The sequence below is a fragment of the Euprymna scolopes genome, chromosome 7 (assembly GCF_053919585.1).
Source record: "Euprymna scolopes isolate OS-2025 chromosome 7, ASM5391958v1, whole genome shotgun sequence".
Classification (NCBI taxonomy): Eukaryota; Metazoa; Mollusca; class Cephalopoda; order Sepiida; family Sepiolidae; genus Euprymna; species Euprymna scolopes.
This window is the reverse complement of record NC_136488.1, coordinates 146107668-146119736: the sequence shown is the minus strand read 5'-3', so window position 1 is coordinate 146119736 and position 12069 is coordinate 146107668. Positions and strand designations below refer to the sequence as shown.

Sequence of the window (12069 nt, the reverse complement as noted above, 5' to 3'; positions counted from 1 at the left end):
CCGTAAATTCAGATAATGTCTATGCAGCCATATAACTGAAATGCTATTTCTGATCGCATTAGTTTCTGTAAAAGATATTTTCTTTATAAATAATTCTAGATTAGGAATAAACAAGATATTGTAAATGAGTTTAAATTACAAAAACAATATATATATATATATATATATATATATATATATATATATATATATATATATATATTAGGATTTTCAGAATGTGAGAGATTGTATATAATAAATTCCACAGCCAAACAACGTCGCAGCTCACAAGAGCCATGACAGTCAACGAACCGGAAGTCCAAGACTAGAGTTTCGCCCTCATTTGGGCTCATCAGTTAGACAACTCATAACTCAGGATTCAAAACCCGAGCCTCTTGCATGCGAGGCAAGCACTCTACCAACTGAGCAAGCTCCGCACAAAAGAATTTCTAACTGATGAGCCCAAATGAGGGCGAAACTCGAGTCTTGGACTTCCGGTTCATTGACCGTCATGGCTCTTGTGAGCTGCGACATTGTTTGGCTGTGGAATTTATTATATATATATATGTATATACCTATCAGTATCTGCCATTTTAACTATCTTCTCAATTCAATCCTTTTAAATAATAAAAAAAAATTTCTTAATTTTTGAAATGAGGATTGATAATTCGGATTACAGTAGAATTCTGGTATACGGCATTAAAAATTAGTAACAAAATACACATGTTTATAATCAAATAACATAACACCGTAAGGCGGAGCAAATACCATAACCAGGGTCCGTGAAAACATTGTATTCCACATCGTAACCTGAAAAAAAAAAAAGATTCTAGGGCCACCGTATCTCGGGATTCTACTGTATTTAGATTATTCAAACTATTGTCCTCATCTTTAGCGTTATTCTCACAACGTTTCAGCCGATATAACCTCCAACCTTCTTCAGGTTTATCTTGGGAAACTGTGGAATCTTCTTTTCAAACTGAGAAATCTACATGGAATTTTGAACAGGCCCTTTATTTAATCCATGGGGACTATTAGCATGCTCTTATTCCGTCAGCCATGTCTTCAAGTAATTCACAATTGTATTCTTGATCCTGCATTTGCAGGCGATACTAAGAATACAATTGCAAATTACTTTAGACTTCTACCCGGTCACGGTTGACGGAGTGAGAGCATGCTCCCCCCCCCCATCCCGTGGATTAAATAAAGTTTGACAGAAAGATTTTCAAGTTCGACAAGATATACCTAAAGAAGGTTAGAGGTTTCATTGGTTGAAACGTTACGAGAATAACGCTTCAAGATTAGGATAGTAGTTTGAACAATAAAAAAAAATCCACCCTCATCTCAAAATTGCAGAAAGAATTCAGTAGTTCGAAAAATCCAAATAAATGAATTTATTTTCCTTCTTTATCATGTAAAAAAAAAAAAAATGGAATTAAAAGGATATTTTTTGAACTATCAGATGTATTGATACTGTATTGATCTATATAAATAAAACATGTATGTATGTCTGTTTATGTATAAATATTTAACCGATAAACTCTTCCACTACTGGTCACATAACACTGAAATTAATAGGAAATAGTAGTCATACACCAAGGATAGTTTATAATGAGTAAAATCTTTGTTTGGATGGATAAATTATGCGTACGGAAATATGCCGGCAAGTTAAAATGAACATTTCTACTTACTGACAAAAACTATCAGTTCTTCACATGAGCAAAGTCATTCATAGCTTGAAGTGATTTAATTTTAAATCTTTTTGATTTATCTGTTGATAGTTCAAACAGTAGGGAATGCGATTGGGGTGCTAAATGTTTTGGTTTCAATTCTAACTAATGGCACAGTTATTTTATATTTTTAACTTTTGATATCGGTACTATGCACCAGGTATAATATTCAATAGAGAATTAGCTCTGGAGTCATAAACTGAAATCTGCATGAATTAAAACATATTTAAGCATATTTTACGACAGGACAAGCCCCCCCCCTCTCTATTGGTAAATAAATAAATTTTGATAATTTTTAGTTTTAGAGCATGCCAAATCCAACAAAATAAAAAAATCTCTTGTATGAAAAACAATCTACATAAAATGGAGAAGGGAAATATTTGAGTTAGGATAGGAAAATGTTAGGCTGACAATTTGCTTCCTTAGTAAGGAAGGAAGGGGTGAAGGACACACTGGTTGTAAATGGAAACCGCATAGACTATGGAATCCGGCTAAGCCCAGTTTAGATCAAATTAAATACGTTGCTCTCACTTCTAATACTATCGGAAAAGTTATGAACAATCTTCCACGAGTGTACACCCTCGATCAAGAATGACAAAGAAAGGAAAAATGCTCTTGCGTTTCTAATTTTTTGAAATGAGGATTGGTTATTCATATTCTTTGGATTCTTTGGATTACTGTTCTCATCTTGAGTGTCATTTTCACAACGTTTTGATCAATGTAACCTCCGATCTTTAGGTGTATCTTGTTGAACGCTGGAATCTGTATAGAATTTCGAATGGAACCCTTTATTTAATTCACAAGGACCTTTGGCACACAGAATAAGGACCTTTGGCACACAGAATAGGATACTTGGAAAAATTCAGTTGTAGAAGTAACCTCCTTTTGAAGGTTTTATACACAGTGTAGGCGACTGAAAAATACAATCGCAAATTACTTAAAACTTTTGTTCAGTCATAGCTGACAGAACGAGAGCATGCTAACTCTATTAATTTAATAAAGAGTTTCGTTTGAAATTCCATGCAGATTCTCAAGTTCGACAGAAAGAATACAGAGTTTTACTAAATACACCTAAAGAAGGTCGGAGGTTACATCGACCGAAACTTTGTGAAAATGACACTCAAGATGAGAACAGTAGTCTGAAGAATCCAAATTATACAATTAAAAAAAAAATGCTCTGCCAGTGTTCACACTAATATTCATACAAAATCATAGCATTATATCAGTGATTTAATTTTTTTTTATATCTAAATTATCATATGTGACGACCTAAAGAAAGTAAAAACACCAACTGTTAACTCTTTATTTAGAGTAAAGGATTTCTTTCCAAATTCATTTCAAGCAGCAGGAGTTGTCTAACTTTCTATTTGTTTTCTCCTGTCTCCTAAATACGCCATGCCCTATTATTTGTAAGTTCCTCTCCAACCATATTATGCAATCCTGTTTTTTTTTTAAAATCAAAACCTTGTTTCTCTCTCTCTCTCTCTCTCTTTTTTCCCCCCCCCTCTTGATAATAGAAGGCAGTGGTTGAGAACAAAGATTTCCACTGCCGAAGAGTAATGTTTTTTTTTTGTTTTTTTTACATAGGCATCACCATTTATCAAGGCCCAGGGGCCACTCGAGGATAAGGGTTAAGGAGTGTACAGTAGTCAATTGGACAATATAGTAATTGTCAGTAATGGAAATTCAGTAAATTTGTTAACTGAAGGGGAACGGCTTATCAAGAACTTGTTTACATTCGACTTGAAGACAACCATATTGTAGTCAGCTGGAAAGCAGGAAAACGGAAGGCAGTTCCACAGGCGTGCAGTTCTGAGAAAGAAGCTTTGTTTATGGAATCTACGTTTAGGTTTAGGCACAGATAAAGAGTGGGGAAAATTATTGATAGTGTTTTTAGCTAGACGAGTGTTTGTTATGAAAGTTTGGCGAGGGGGAACCATAGATTGAAGCTCAGTCAAGCACTTGCGATGAAAATAACGATAAAGCAAAGACAAACTCGCTACATCTCTTCTGTGAGTAAGAGGTTGCAGGGAAGAAAAAAGGACATCTCCTATGAAGCTACAAAGTCTATTTTGAACTCTATCAAGGCAGGATAAGTCCTTTCTAGCAGCTCCTGCCCAGATGTGGCAGCAGTACTCCATCCTTGGACGAACTTGGCTCTTATATAGATAGAGAATTGCATCAGCAGTGAGATATCTACTGGATCGATAGAAAGATCCCACCATTTTTCCAGCGGACTTGGCAACATTTTTAGGAGTAATGTTTCAACTATCATTGTAAAATTTCCAGCATATCTTTTACTTGTGTGGTCGGATTACATGCCCAAGAGAAGTACGTCTGTACACACACACACAAATACACATTGTTTGTTATTATATTCTATTAGTCAGTGGAGCCAAAAAATTTGATGACAGTAACTCAGGATTACACCTCCACTAAAAATGGGGTCACCTGTAGACTGAGTGATGATCCATGATGGCTTAGGACAGATTTTTTGTGGTTAAGCAGTCTTTGGCTTGGTGACTTGCAACAATCTACTTCAACCATTTCTTAGACTAGAAGTTTTAGAGGCTCAATCCAATCAACCGAATGGTCATGTCATGCTCTAATATTTGTAAATTCCTCCATAAGTCTATTATTCAATTTGGTTCTTTTAAAAATCAGAACCTTATTTCCTGTTTTTGTATTTTCCTTCCAGCAAAATACTTGATGACAGTGGCTCAGCGTCAAGAGTAATGTTTGCTAAAAATAAAACTCTTACTTTTACTGTGAAATTTCCTTCTTAGAGTAATAGATGGTTGTGTGCTGTAAAAAAAAAAAATCTCAGTAATGTTTTCAGGAGTAATGTTCTAACTCTCACTTTAAATTTACATTCATGGAGTAATGGATAATTGTTTAGCTATGAAACAAACTATTCTAAGATGAATGTTTTCTAAGAGCATGAAATAATTATTCTACTTATAAGAATGTATTTGACAACTTTATTTAGCATTAAATAATCCATAGATGGTTGATATGACGTGAACCAAATCATTATCTTCTATAATGGAGGATTGGAAGTTTTTTTTTTTTTTTGTTTTTTTTTTAATCGCTCAAGATAAGGCACGAATCTGTTGACCTGAAAACGACCTTTTCAATTAACAGAAAGAGAGTCATTTTCCATCATGATAATGCACATCCTCACACAGCATTACTGACTGAAGATCTTCTAGGAGAATTTTTCTTGATTAATCTGACGTAAGACACTGATCAGCCTTTCACAATAAATAGTAAATGAGCAGACGACTTTTGTATAAATATTGTAAGAAAAAAAAAAAGAAAAAGAAAAAAAGAAATATTACATCAAGAGCTTGAAAACTAACAGCACTATGAATTTGTCACTGTTAGACAAATAATTGCAGAAGCCCGAAGTAGTAGAGTTTTTTCTTTTTGTTTTGCAAAAATAAGAAATTAATCAGATCCCAAAAAGAATTGCATTACATTTGATGTTAGCTGGATCATTGCAAATTAAACTCAATTGGAGTCTTTGAAATAGCGGATGAATGTCTGGCATCCAGTAGGATGCACCATCTTCAACAAAAACAAAAAGATAAGAAAATTGAAGAAAAAAGGAGTCACACTTACCTCCCTTCCCTCGCCTACGTTGAGAATTTCATTTCGATTTAAATTTTTCTTTTGCCATTGTCTACTCACATCCCCAAGTCTTTCAATCGGCAGACACAATTTTCAACGAAAACTGATACAATACCTGATAAGTAATATACATTCGACTTTTGTCTTATTACGGTTAGAACAAATAGACCGATTTTTTTTTTTTTTTTTTTTTAAACTTTTCTTTATAACATCTTGTGAAGAATAATTCCTTCCATTTGTTAAAAAAAAAAAATAAACACAAAATAAAAAAAAAATCAATGGATTTGCTAACTCGGTCAAAGAGATGAATCAGTTTATTTATAAAATTTCCTCAAAGATGTTTGAACAATTGATTTGCATATCTTGTTTGCTGGATGTGGAAATATTAAAGAAAATCACATTTGTTACATCCGTACAGCTTCAATAGATTTTTTTTAATACTTAGAAAATTACTGTGAAATGTGTGCAGGCTTAACCTAATGGATACTAAATTAGAATATGGAATTGTGTAAAATTGAGTTCTATAAGAAAATGTTACTTACCTTCAATGGCCTCTGGTTTGGGGAGAAAGATGCAAAAGCACCTTTTTTTTTGTGATTGTTTTTTTATATTAATGGTAATCATGTTATAAAATGGCTTATTTTTCACGAGCTTATGACCCCCCCCCCACACCCACACACTTTCTCTTTACATTTGGTTCCTACCGTCACGGTAGTTATTCTTTTCTAACAATTTGATTTGTGGCATTGACTAACAGTTACGTGGCTTCAAGGACTAATACATTGGTCGCAACAAACGGTAACTGTTGCAAGAGATATCCGAATAAAGAAGGTAAGATGATTTTTCTCTTTCTCTCTGCCAGTTGCCATTGATGTGTCTAGAATAATTCCTTTTGATTGTACTTCTTGTAGCGTCCTATACGCTACAGTTCTAGGCCAATCGGATCTATAACAGTTTTTTTTTTTACATCGAAGATACCACTTATCAAGGCCTGAAAGCCACTCAAGGATAAAGGTCAATGAATGTAAGGTGTTTGGTGAGACAACAGCGTAATGATTGGTAGTGTTTGGAAATTGGGTAAAATTTGATTATTTATTAGGACAGCTTTTTTTTTTTTTTTTTTTTTTTTTTTACAAGGGTGTCACCACTTATCAAGGCCCAGAGGCCACTCGAGGATAAGGGTTAATAGGTATACATTAGTCATTGTGATTTTAGCATAGTAAACAGTGGGAATTTTGAAACTTGGATTACTTAGGGGGACGATTCAATTAGAACTTGTTCACATTGGACTTTTTCTTTTTTTTTTTTTTTCATAGGTATCAACTCATTATCAAGGCCAAGAGGCCACTCAAGGATAAGGGTTAAAGAGTGTACAGTAGAAATTGGACAATATAATAATCATTAGTAATGAAAATTTGTTAAATTTGATAACTTATATGGAACGGCTCATCAAGAACTTATTTACGTTAGACTTGAAGACAACCATATTGTAGTCAGCCGGAAAGCAGGAAAACGGAAGACAATTCCACAGGCGTGCAGTTCTAATAAAAAAGCTTTGTTCATGGAATCTACGTTTAGGTTTAGGCACAGATAAAGAGTGGGGGGAATTATTGATAGTGTTTACAGCTAGACGAGTGTTTCTTGTGAAAGTTTTGCGAGGGGGGACCATAGATTGAAGCTCAGTCGAACACTTTCCATGAAAATAACGATACATCAGAGACAAACTCGCAACATCTCTTCTGTGAGATAGAGGTTCAAGGAAGAGAAAAGGACATCTTAATAAAAACTTGTTTATATTGGACTTGAAAATAACCATGTTATAGTCAGCTGGAAAACAGACCCGTGGTATAGAGTTTCCAAACTTTGTTTATGGATTTTTAGTTTAAATTTAGGCATAGATAGAGAGTTGTAGTGGTTGTAGCTAGACGTGTGTTTGTTCTAAATGTTTGTGAGGGGGAGGGCATAGATTGAAGCTTAGTTGAGCACTTGCATGAAAATAATGATAGCACAGATATAGACTTGCACGTTATGTACTAATGCTTTTGAGAAAGGTGTGTCCTCATTGGCTTCCAGATGAAGGGACAAAAAAAAAAAAAAAGTTTCTCTTCAATTAAATATCTATAGATATATGTTTAATATTAGTATGTACAAGGTTCACTATTAAACTAATTAACTAATTATTATGAATTGTTAGGCACAAGGGGCCCAAATGTTGGCTATACTTAGTTTTATTCAAATATGCAAAAAGGAAATTGAAACTTTTGATCAAAAATTCAAATACTCCCAATTTTTATGAAATTTTAATATAGTATTAAGACATAAATAAATGAAATTTCCCCAAATTTTAATTTTTTTTGTTTAATTTAAAGAGTTTGTAGTGGGAATAATATAAGCACAATTTTCAGTTTGCAAATTCAAATATCTCAGATTTGCATTGAATTTGACCTCTATAAATTTACTAGCCTGGGTGCCTGGCATTGCCCGGGGGTTTGTAGGTGTAAAAAATAAAAAAAAAATGGTAGTAGGCAGGTAGGCTCGAACCCATGCCACAAAGGCAGAAAAAAAAGTGAAAGAAAATCTAACGATGACTTGCTAAAATTTCTGTGAAAAAATTGACCCCTCCTTGTACAAAATGGCCGAGTTCAGGGTAAAGGAATTAATGTTTTGGGCCAATTTTTGATATTTGACGTCGAGCTCCAAAATGATACCGATCTTGTCATGATCTGTTGCCTCTGTCGAAAGTTTTTGTGAGACATACAAACATACACACATACATTATATTATAGACTAGCCTGGATGCACGTCATTGCAAGATGTGTGTTGAGTAAAAAAAAAAAAAGAAAAAAAAAGGGGAGTATGCAAGGCAGGCTCGAACCTTTACCGCAATGGAGGAAAAGAATGTGAAAAAAAAAAAGCATGACCTCTTTGCTGTTGCATCCATCATCAAACCAGAAGTGACGAAGGTATAAATTAAGGCGAGTCAATAGAAAAGAGGGGATGACTTTAAAAAATATCGGTGAAAAAAGCGACCCCTCCCCGTAGAAAAGTGTCTAATTGAGGGCAAAGGAATTAATGTTTTTGGTCAATTTTTCGATATTTGTCGTCCGAAGGGTTAAGTTTCAAAATGATACCAATCTCATGAAAGTCCATCGCCTCTGTTGAAAGTTTTAGGCCAACATACAGACATACAAACATACATTTAAACAGACAGGTGAGATTTATTTTATAGATGATTCTTTCTCGTGTATCATTTTTTTTTTTTTTCAATTGGGTTATTTTTAATAACAAACGATTTATTTTTTAGGGACACTTATCAATATGGTGAGCTTTATTAAAGGTTTTATGTTGTCTTTCACAAAATAGTTCCATGTTAAAACTTTTAATGGATGAAATACACTGAGTTTCCATCTATTTTTACATAGTACAAATTTGTTTTTTTTTCTCCTTTTTTTCCTTTTTTACTAAAAATAAAAATCTAGCTTGATAACTCATGTGTTATCATATTAAGAAGATTTAATGTATTAACTATTGAAATAGGAACCGTTAAAGTGATGCTTCTGTATCACTTTTTAGAAAGGTAATGGTATTTTACTCCATGTTAAGGCTAGTTTGATCCTTTAATGTCTGCTTCCAGTATGATTAATTTTCATTTACCAGAAAATTACATTAGATTTGTTAGGATTTTTTCACTTGTTCAAAACCTTCAGTTTTAGTCATAATGGTGATATTTGGCTTTTAGACTAATAACTAAGGCTGGGACAACAGCATATTCTTTTCATTGTTTTGACTCTCGAGTGTATATCCGTTGATATCTTATATGCTTTTATATAGTGATGTGGTTCTCGGTTGATTAACTGTCTCTAATACTCAAGAGTCAAAGCAATGAAAACAATATGCTGTTGTCATAGCCCTACTAATAACATACAAGATGGTAAATTTTCTAATTTCCATTAAATTTTGTGTGGTTACTAATTGAACTATTAAAATAAATTTGGTGTGAAGTGGGAAAATATGCCCTTCTAGCTCATTGCTGAGATCCACACATAAAGCAAATGGCTGCCCCCACGTCCTCTCTATATATAGTTAATCAGGGGAAATTACCCTGGTTACTTCCTGTTCAGGGGAAATAATTTCATGAGCACTTCCTGTTGTCAAGAACAGAGAACTCTTGTACATATTGTTAGGACGATACAAAAGTATAATGCAAGGGGAGTAATTCTTTACTTCTTTGGGCAAAGTTGCCTTCCCTTGTCAGAGTCCTAGACTTTAAATTCTCGCGACTTCTTGCGAGATCAACGACCGGAAGTAGAGAGTGGAGGGAAAACAGTGAATTTCAAAATAGAGAAATGAGCATCATTCCCGTTTGTTCCAGTTATCATGTAATATGTTTGAATTGTCGTTACGTGTGTGTGTGTGTGTGTGTCTTCATAATAAACGTATATCATTATGTAACAGTGAGTGATTTTCTTATTTGTTCATAATTGTTCCATTCTTTCATCATGTGCTTGGAACCTACCCACGTGAAGGCTGGGCACCCTGCAGTAAGATATTTTATGCCTATATTGATCCTAACACATTCCACTATATAACACGTATGCATGCTTCTTTCCCTCATGATCATGGGGTAAATTGTCGTGGTCATCCTTACGTAAACCAGAAAACTTGTGCGATTTTTTTCTGCACATTTGTGCCGATAAGTTTCTTGGTGCTCTTGTTTTGTGATATGAAGTTTGTCTTAGAGTTGAGGACTTAATGGGTGTGTACATCTTCCTATGGTATCATCAACTTTCATTTCTTCTTCACCCTGCTCGCTGAGCGATCCAACATTAATATGCCATCTGATCTCCATTGCGTTCATTGGGGTTGTACTTGTCGAGACTCAAGGTTTGTGGACAGATTTGATGATGTGGGCCATCCACAACTGGATATTTTTTACAGAGAAACCAATGGTTGGGCAGTGTTTCTCAATTGCCCCCATCTACTCACATCTGGTACTGTTATCGAATTAGATTTCGTAACATTTTGCATTCTTCATCTATGGCTGCCACGATGTAATGATTCTTTCCCATGTAATTGTCTTCTATTTAGGACTAGCCTGGGTGTTTGGAGGTGTGTGTGTTTTAGCAAAAAAAAAAAAAAGTGGTAGTAGGCAGGCAGGCTCAAACCCCGAGAGCGAAGAAGGAAAAGAATGTGAAAAAAAACCCCTGAAAAACATGATGTTTTTGCCGTTGCATCCATCACCAAACAGGAAGTGTCAAAGGTTTAAATTAAGGCTAGTCAGTCGAAAAAAGGGAATGACTTTCGAAAGTATTGGTGAAAAGGCGCCCACCCCTCCTTGTAGAAAAGTACCTAGTTGAGGGTGAAGGAATTAAGGGTTTTTAGCCAATTTTTTTATATTTGTCGTCCAAAGAGTCAAGCTTCAAAACGATATCAATCTCATGAAAATCTGTTGCCTCTTTCGAAAGTTTTAGGCAGACATACAAACATACATATATACATACATTTAAACAAACAGTTGAGATTTATATTATAGATGACTTTCGTACCTTGACATGAGGGTGGTTTTGACTACAATATCAAACATTTGGTCATGGCCTTTTGGTGTGGTACTTGCTGGATATCGGGATGCACAATCACGGGTTAAATTAAGTTTTTAGGACAAGTGATTTTTTAAAAAAAATATTTTCCAGAGTCTGGATTGAAAATATTTTTATTAATGGCAGATGACCCACTGTTATCAGCAAATCTGAGCATCCGAGTATGAACATCTGCCAAGAGTTTAGCCAAGGACTAAAGTTTCTCCTTCTATTGGTACATATCACGATTCTACATCATTTGTAAAACAGGATCCAGCCAGAATGAGCATTCCCACAACTTATGTTCAATACACCTTCACATCTGCCAACTCCATCTCCATTTCATCAAATGTGAAACTTGTCTGGATTGGTTTGTGCAATGACTGATGTGGTCAATCGTGTGCCAGAATAAAGATTCTACTGAGTTGTCCCATAGGAAACTGTCATCTATGCATCAGATTTTACAAATCAGGTTCACAGTAATGTCATGAAACCGACGAATGTATCCATCCCCTGACTCACAGAATTCTTGAGGAACCTGACAGTACCTATATCAGTTCCACTCGGTAATGAACATAATGGTATCTTGCGCAGATAGGGATGGCAGTAGATTTTGGTATCCATTCCATGTGTCCAGTACCATTTTTTTTTTTTTTTTTTTTTTTGCTGGTATCATCAACACCTGATTGAATAGGGGTGAAGCGTGATGTGATTCTCTCATTTAACTTCTATAGATCCACTGTGAGTCTTTGGGACCCATCCATTTTTGGCTTGACCAACTTCGTTGAACATTAAGTAGTAGGTGTGCCTACTGATGAGGAACAGGTATCAGTATGTAAATTGCTGTTGGTGTTAACACTCGCATGAATTAAATTTTTAAGGGTTATCCTCCATTGTTTGCAGCGGTTGATGTGGATATGTGTTGAACATGCTTGATTAAAAATGTTTCATTAGCCATTGTTTCAGTTCATGTCTGTTGGCTTAAACGGGATGGTTGCTGGTTTCCTCAGGAGACATGTTCTGTGCGGGCGTCAACATGGTGCCAATTCCTTTATATTATTCAAGGAGTTATTCCATGATAACGAGATCAAGAAATTGGGAGACAATAAGTCCAGCTCTTTCAAGACCCAGAGGTGTTTTTCTTACACATG

General features: G+C 34.9%; 1 protein-coding gene and 1 long non-coding RNA gene across 4 annotated transcripts in view; one reads left to right on the top strand and one right to left on the bottom strand.

The window, feature by feature from the left end:
• Window positions 1-10475, bottom strand: part of LOC145280032 (uncharacterized) — a 51940-nt gene extending 41465 nt beyond the window's left edge. Inside the window, exon 1 of the long non-coding RNA XR_013868529.1 lies at window positions 5885-10475. This is a non-coding gene — a long non-coding RNA (uncharacterized LOC145280032). The remainder of the gene's footprint in view (window positions 1-5884) is intronic.
• Window positions 1-12069, top strand: part of LOC145280030 (WD repeat-containing protein 13-like) — a 443316-nt gene that overhangs the window by 198463 nt on the left and 232784 nt on the right. The gene's annotated exons all lie outside the window — the stretch shown is intronic.